This window comes from Enhydra lutris, unplaced genomic scaffold (genome assembly GCF_002288905.1).
Source record: "Enhydra lutris kenyoni isolate GAN:26980312 unplaced genomic scaffold, ASM228890v2 scaffoldscaffold68, whole genome shotgun sequence".
In the NCBI taxonomy this organism is placed as follows: Eukaryota; Metazoa; Chordata; class Mammalia; order Carnivora; family Mustelidae; genus Enhydra; species Enhydra lutris.
This window is the reverse complement of record NW_019154152.1, coordinates 5,418,697-5,427,249: the sequence shown is the minus strand read 5'-3', so window position 1 is coordinate 5,427,249 and position 8,553 is coordinate 5,418,697. Positions and strand designations below refer to the sequence as shown.

The window sequence follows — 8,553 nt, the reverse complement described above, 5'->3', positions numbered from 1 at the left end:
AAGTGTTATATATAAAGTATGCTTCAAAAATTTAAAAGAGTTAAAGGAGATTCCTCATCTCAATTCCTAGGAGACACTGTATCTGGAAGGGTAAACAGAAGCAAATAGTTTTCTGAAATTGTGCCAAGGCTACTTGTCAACTGCCTGGCAGGAAATGCTTTTGGAGGGCCTAGATAAACACACCATCATCTTTTTTAGGAAAAATCTTCTCCTTTAGATTCCAGAGCAAATGTACTGGGTTTAAACTAGCATCATAAACACAATAAGCAGATAAGGATTTTTAAATTGTGGTACCTATAGGATCTATGTCAATTAAGTGATCTGTCCTTCACTTTTAACATACATGAACCGCACTGTTTAGCGATCACAGACTCAATACATGTTTGCTGAAATTTGTGATATATTAAACCTTATCTTTCCATCAATTTTCATTATGATTTTGGGGAAGCTTTATCTTTTGAGACGTTTTCATTTAGCACTAGCTCTTCCTGGCATCCCGGGATCGAGTCCTACATCAGGATCCCTGCTTCTCGGGGAGCCTGCTTCTCCCTCTGCCTCTGCCTCTCTCTCTCCATGAATAAATAAATAAAACCTTAAAAAAATAAAATAGAAAAATGAAAGCAGTAGCTCTTGATATTTTTGTATTATATGATGATATTTTCTTGCATTTTTTTTTAAGATTTCATTTATTTATTTGACACAGAGAGAGATCACAAGTAGGCAGAGAGGCAGGCAGAGAGAGAGGAGGAAGCGGCTCCCCGCAGAGCAGGGAGCCCGATGCGGGGCTAAATCCCAGGACCCTGAGATCATGACCTGAGCCGAAGGCAGAGGCCTAACCCACTGAGTCACCCTGGCACCCCATCTTCTTGCATTTATATAGCAAAGTGTTTTTCAAAATTATTTCATATCCATTATGTTAATTTTCATTTTAACATCTCATTATCTAAGTGCTAGCATTGAGACCAAGCTAGGACTTATAAAATGAGATGTCAGTATAAAAATTAAGTCAAAGGGGCGCCTGGGTGGCTCAGTGGGTTAAAGCCTCTGCCTTCGGCTCGGGTCGTGATCCCAGGGTCCTGGGATCGAGCCCGGCATTGGGCTCTCTGCTCTGCGGGGAGCCTGCTTCCTCCTCTCTCTCTGCCTGCCTCTCTGCCTACTTGTGATCTCTGTCAAGTAAATAAATAAAATCTTAAAAAAAAAAAAATTAAGTCAAAGATTACATTAGTCAGACGACCACATCTAAAACCAATTAGTGTGAAACATTTCTAGCACATTTCCTGTCCATGCTATGCATCAGATAATGGACCCCCAAATCCAACTACAGTATTTACTAAAATCATCCCTTGACCTCACCTGACTTTTATTTTCTTAAACTGCAAAAAGGATGATGAGGTTCTAGCTGTTCGCTCAGAACACCTACTATTAGCTAGAAAGATCTTTTGCCTTGTGTCAAGCCTCGTCAGTGCTTTTATGCCTCCTCCCTCCACAAGTCTGCTTGCTCTACTTGCCTACAATCTCAACCACCCATCTTCTTTTCCTCCTTTCTCATACTGAAAGCATCCTCTGCCCCACTCACTTTATGCCCAATCTTGCCCAGTCCACAACAGAGAGTAAAATTTCCTTGGCCCAAGGAACAAATTAATATGGAAGGTGACATAACCTCTCTACCTGCCATACCTTGTCCTATAATAAAATAACTTCAGATAATAATGTGAGCCACCTCAACTTTGGGGTTCTTCTTCACATTCTAATGCCATTACACACAACTTCCAATATCTCCCCAACCTGCTCCCTCTTTTCCAAATAGGACTTCTTTGCCTTACTTACTATTGGGGTGCATACGGAAAAAAAAATACAGAAACTTTGTGTGTAGACCATTTTATGTTCTCTCCACAATGTGAAGAGGATGGTGTATGACGGGGAAAAAAGTCACAAAACTGAAGGATACAAATATTTGAATGTAAAGCGCTTGTTTTAATTAATACAATTACCCTATTATCTCTTAAATTTTTAAATGTATTTCTAATGGGATACACCTATAATTATAATTAGGTAAACTTACCATAGGCCAGGGAATACAACTAAAGTTTACTCTAAAACTGTTATAATTCTAACCCTGAAAATGTGGCTTCCTACTCAACTTGTGAGAGCTTCCTGAAATGGAAATACATTCCAACATCAATATAGAACAAAGACTTAATGCACGACTACTGAATGAATAAAGGAATACTGACAGAAATAATAAATTTCATCCTAAGAGAATATATAAAAGTAAACTTAAGAGCATCAAGAATTGCATTTTGAAAGGGTAGGAAGGATATAACATTGGAAAGGAACAGAAAGATCTAAATATTAATTTTTAAAAGCTGTTGCATCTGTCAAGATATACTGTATCAGTTTTTAAGACATTAAAACTCTACATAACGGACAATTTCAGAATGATGGAGTAAGGAGATTGGCAAATCATCTGTCCAAAGCAACAATAAAACTACAAAAATTGTCAAAATAAGCATATCAGCAATTTGGGGGGGGGCAGAAATTGACCAGAGGTGTACAACAGATTGAAAAGCATTTATTTTATAAATAAATAATAAAACTGCTGAACTTCTGTGAGGAAAGTGGGGATCTGGGACATCAGAGACTGTTCCCATTCCCTATCCCTGACCCCAGCGCCAACACAGTAGTTCTGTTAAGACAGGACAAGCCATGAAGACCAGCAGTTCTGCACCTGGAGGCAATGACTTGATTTGATATCCAGGGTAATGTCGGAAACAAGTGACCTTGGGAAACAAATGGTAATCGATTGGGAAAACTCAACATCACAGCTGGCTAAGACTATAGTATTGGTTGCAGCAAGCAACAGACCAGCCATAAATTTAACGATGGGATCCAGGGAACAAGCTCATCATAGTGGACCTTGATAAGCTCTCACGCATGTATCCTGGGTGGTCTGAAAGTTATGCATGGGTCCTAGGTATGCACTGCTGGAATGCGAGGCCTTGCACACAACAGAAAATAAAAGTTGTAGAAGACTTGATGATCTGTACACAGATCATTTGGCGAACCACTTACGTAAACTTGAGTTAGGCAAAGATTTCCTAGCTACTGAAAGCACAATCCATAGAAGAAAAAAATTAAGTAAATGGACTTCATCAACAGTTAAGATGTTTGTGTTTCAATAAACACCATTAAGGCAATGAAAGACATGACACAGATTGGGAGAAAATTCTTATACATCACACAGCTGATAAAGAATTCTTGGTCAGAACAAGAACTCATAATTATAACTCAATAATGAAAAAGGAAGCCAATTTAAAAATGGGCAAAAGACAGGCGCCTGGGTGGATCAGTGGGTTAAAGCCTCTGCCTTCAGCTCAGGTCACGATCTCAGGGTCCTGGGACTGAGCCCCGCATCAGGCTCTCTGCTCATCGGGGAGCCTGCTTCCCCTCCTCTCTCTCTGCCTGCCTCTCTGCCTACTTGTGATCTCTCTCTCTGTCAAATAAATAAATAAAATCTTTAAAAAATAAAATAAAATAAAAATGGGCAAAAGATTTGAACAGACATTTCACAAAAGAATAGGAATGACTAATAAGTATGAGAAAATGTACTCTATATCAATAATCATTACGGAAATGCAAATTAAAATCACAATGAGATAGTACTTCATACCCACTAGAATGACTATAATCAAATGATAACAAGTATTGAGGAGGATGTAGAAAAACCAGAACCTTCGTACCTCACTTATGGAAAGTAAAATGGTACAGTCACTTTGGAAAACTTTGGCAGTTTCTTAAAATATTAAACATAAATTTACCATTCCACTCAGTAATGCCACTCCTAAGTATCTCCCCGAGAGAAATTAAAACCTCTATCCACACAAACCCTTGTACCCAATCTTTCTTTGCAGCACTATTTGTTATAGTCCCCAAGTGGAAACAATGAAAATGAATCAACTAGTGAATGGATAAACAAAAGTAGTATGTTCATATAATAGAATATTATTCAGTCATACACAAGAGTGAATTACTGATACCTGCTACAACATGGATGAGCCTCGACAATATTATGCTAAGTGAATGACAGACAAAAAAGGTCCCATATTGCATGATTCATTTATCCAAACTCCTTAGAAAAGGAAAGTTTATAAAAATAGCAAGGAAAAGAGTGGTTGCCTGGGTCTAGAGGCAGGAGCTGAGACTAACTGCATATGGTAGGCACAGGAATCTTTTTCAGTTAATAAAAATGTTCTAAAACTGGATTGTGGTGATGTTTGCAAAATTCTATAAATTTATTAAAATTTATTGAGCTGTACCCTTAAAACAGGTGAATATAATGTAACATAAATTATACTCCAAAAAAGTATTTTTTAAAAACTCCACATGGATTCCAACTATCTACCAAAATTACCATTCCTTTAATCTCTGATAGTTTTTTAAAATGACAAAACTTTTCCCTAATCATTCCTGCTCTGCAATCAATTTTTTAACTTCCAATTTTTTAACAGGCTGTGAAAGCTAATTCTCAGAACTTTGATCCATTCTCTTTAATCTATATAATCAAGATGACAATTTTGATAATGAGTTTCTTTCATTCCCCAAAAACCCAATGAGTTGATGTAATCAGGCAAAATGAATGATCTAATGACTCAGTCTATAATACTACTTTACAAAGCTGTAATGATTCTAAAGCTCCCTAAGTCTGCTGAAGAAATAAAAATACCACCTGTCAAATAAAATGATTTATACATTCTCTGGTATGTACAGTATAAATCATTGTCTAACTCTGGCATGATACCCACTTTTACATCATAGGCTTTTAACCCTTTTTTGCCTCTTCATGTAGAGAAACATAATTTACATTTGCTCGTCACTAAACTTGTTTTTTTCTCCTCAAGAAGTCCCAAATACAATACCAATCTCTTTCCTCAGATTTCAGGAATAAAAATGTCCTCCAACCCATCTATTCCCCAAATTACAACCTAGATAATGTCTGTGTGTTCTTAGTAATGTATCTACTCTCATGAAGAGAGAAATCATGGAAGACTTACACCAATAGTTCCTTTTTCCATTTTTTATCAGATACATTTCTGATCATATGCCCTCCCTCTATTTGCTGTTCCATTTCCAAGTCTCACTGGTAGCTTTAAGAAGTGTCTGGCTTAGGGGCACTTGGGTAGCTCAGTTAACCACTGGATTCTTGATTTTGGCTCAGGTCATGATCTCAGGGTCGTGAGACTGAGTCCCATATCAGGTTCGGTGCTGAGTGCAGAGCCTGCTTAAGATTCTCTCTCCTCCTCCTTCTGCCCCTCCCCAGTCTTATTGTCTCTCTCTCTCTCTTTCTCTCTTTCCAAAAACAAAACAAAACCATTTAAAGAAGTACCTGGCTTGGGCTGTGTTTGATCCACAAAGGGCCAGGTGGTAGGTCATGTTTCATCATCATTCCCATCGAATCTTAAAAAAGAGAAAAACGATTCTCTCATTCTGTGGTTTATGGTTCAAACCTTGAAATTATAATATATAAATATAAAAATAAATGCAAAGATTTAATTTCATGTCAGTCTTTAGGTTTTATTTCATTCCAAACATCTTCTTTCCCATATATTTCTAAATGTTAAATTCTGGGAAAGTTGTTATAACTGAATGTTCATTATATTCATTAAAGTATGTAGGTAGACTTTTTTTTGAAGAAGCCAACTCTTCTTCTAACAGGGATCTATTTAAATAAAAAATTAACTCAGCAAATTCAACAAATGTTTATTGAACACCTACTGCTTAACAAGCCCTTGTTATTTAGGGAAAATTAGGAACAATTTCCACCTTCAAGGAGTTCATAAGCTGTTGGGGGGAAATGAAACATAACTACATATAATTTAAATCAGATTAAGATAAGTACCTGAACATTAAAAAAAAAAAAAAAGCCATGGAAACAGGTTGCACCTGGAATAGCAGATTTCAAAAAGTTGACTTGACAAAAATAATGCTTCAACTGGAATGGAATTCAGGATGGAAGGTAATAATAGATTCCTGGGGAAGAGAGCCAAGTGACATGAGGTATGGACAAAGTATCAGGTAAGGGAGAACATAGTGGGAGACAGGCTGAAGTCTGATTAAGATAATAATATTAGTGGGGCACCTGGGTGTCTCAGTGGGTTAAAGCCTCTGCCTTTGGCTCTTTTCCTCTCTGGCTCCTTGAAGCTTGGCCGCCATCATAAATGACACAGTAACTATCCAGACCAGAAGTTCATGACCAACCGACTACTTCAGCGCAAACAAATGGTTATTGATGTCCTTCATCCTGGAAAGGCAACAGTACCTAAGACAGAAATTCGGGAAAAACTAGCCAAAATGTACAAGACCACACCAGATGTCATATTTGTATTTGGATTCAGAACCCATTTTGGTGGTGGCAAGACAACTGGCTTTGGCATGATTTATGATTCCTTGGATTATGCAAAGAAAAATGAACCCAAACATAGACTTGCAAGACATGGTCTGTATGAGAAGAAAAAGAACGCAAGAAAACAGCGAAAAGAACGCAAGAACAGAATGAAGAAAGTCAAGGGGACTGCAAAAGCCAATGTTGGTGCTGGTAAAAAGTGAGCTGGAGATTGGACAACAGAAGGAGTAAAGACGCTGCAGTGGCTTTATCTGTGGTGATTGTGCAGATTTTTCATGAGAGGATTAATAAACTAAGAATGTTAATGTGGAAAAAAAAGAAAAAAGCCTCTGCCTTCGGCTCAGGTTATGATCCCAGGGTCCTGGGATCGAGCCCCACATCGGGCTCTCTGCTCTTCGGGGAGCCTGCTTTGTCCTCTCTCTCTCTGCCTGCCTCTCTGCCTACTTGTGATCTCTGTCTGTCAAATAAATAAATAAAATCTTTTTTTAAAAAAAGGATAATAATATCAGCTAATATTTATTGAGCATTTACTATGTGTCAAGTTCTATTCAAAGCACTTTATTTGTATTAATTTATTTGATCCTCCCAACGAGGAATATACTATTATTATTCCCATTTTAAAGATGACAAAACTGAGGTAGAGAACGGTTAATCTGTTCAGGGTTACACAGACGTGGCTAAGTTATGGAGCCAGGATTTTGAAACCCACAAATAATAAAAGAAAAACTCTGTCTCAACCTCAACCGTTATAAAAGCAGTTAAATTATAAAAGCAGTTAACAGGTACTTTAAATATCTCTTCTCTTATTAATTCCTGGCCATACTTCAAGACTTTGCTCAAATGCCTCCTTCTCTAGAAAGCCTTTCTTGAACCCCCAAATGAACAATATCTCTTTCTCCTCTAAGCTTCATAACACTTTGTATCAATCTTACAGCACAGCTTATGAACAAAATCTTACTATTTAGTTCCTAGCATTACAGATTTTATGTGCATCATTTTCTCTTTTTTATTCTGCTTTAGCCTGATTCACTTTTTATTCTCCACAAATCCAACGACAGTGCTTGGAACATTATAATGCTAGCTAAATCTGTGGAGTACTTTCTCTTTGCAAGGCATTGTGCTAAGCATTTTCAAGGAATTCTCTCACAAAATCCTTACAGCAACCCAATTCCTAATTCACTGCATTCAACAGCTATTTTTAGCCCCTTCTTTGACAGATGAAATAATAGATGCGTCTTAAACTCAGTAAACAAAACTGATATGCTCACCCCCCACTCTTAAGAAGCTCACAGTCCAGATTGGTACTCTTGGTATCCCTGAGTAGCGACAAGAGGAAAAGTGAGATTTGAAGAAGTTAAGTAACTCGTACACCCAGAATCACAGAGCAAAAAGGTGGCGGAGTCTGAATTCAAACTCAGCTCTCCAGACTGGATATTCGGGACCCTGCTTGCCTAACCACTATGTTCTGAAGGAGGCTTTTGATAAACAGTATTATGTAGAATACTTCTATACTACAATGAAAAATATCCCAATGATAATGAAGACTTTTACTCAATTTCTTTAGGTGAGAGGAGAGCAGGAAATGAGCGACAGTGCAGACGGAGACTGCCGTAGTATCCTGGTAGCCCAGAACTGCTGATCAAGCCATCTGCTGAGGAGACTCGCTCGGCACTGAAGATTTCCTTGTGTCCCTTCAAGTGACTCCCACTGAGCAGTGTTCCTTAAAGGAGTTCCTCCCAAAGATCAATACTTTGCTGAGCGCAGTGTGGTGTAGCAGAGTCCCTTGGGCTCTACCGTCTATCAAATAACAAAGAAGTGTGGAGGAGTGAAGTGGAGTGCAAGGTAACGAGGCTCAGTTTATTTAAATATGGCGCAACTATTCTTGAAAGGTGGGTTCAAACCCTCTGCCCATCCCACCCCCCAAAGAAGAGGCTTCCAAAAATGTGAGTCCATATTTCCCACTCGAGGAGTGCGGAAGCTGCCGTGAGGGGATTACGGGGCTCTACATACAACTCGGGCGCCCCTCTTGGCCCTGAACAGCTGCCATCCGGCGGAGGGCGTCCCACTGCCCACTGCCAGCTGCCCAAACTCTTCTCCAAGCGCCACCTGGGCAGCTGCACTGTTTGGCCTCTCCTACTCATCTCCTCAAACAA

General features: G+C 38.6%; 1 pseudogene across 1 annotated transcript; it reads left to right on the top strand.

The window, feature by feature from the left end:
* The first annotated feature begins 6,049 nt into the window (after positions 1 to 6,049).
* On the top strand, positions 6,050 to 6,705 carry LOC111159261 (annotated as a pseudogene). The gene is made up of 2 exons (XR_002641410.1): positions 6,050 to 6,072; positions 6,199 to 6,705. The product of XR_002641410.1 is annotated as a 40S ribosomal protein S24 pseudogene (transcript).
* The last annotated feature ends 1,848 nt before the right edge of the window (positions 6,706 to 8,553 follow it).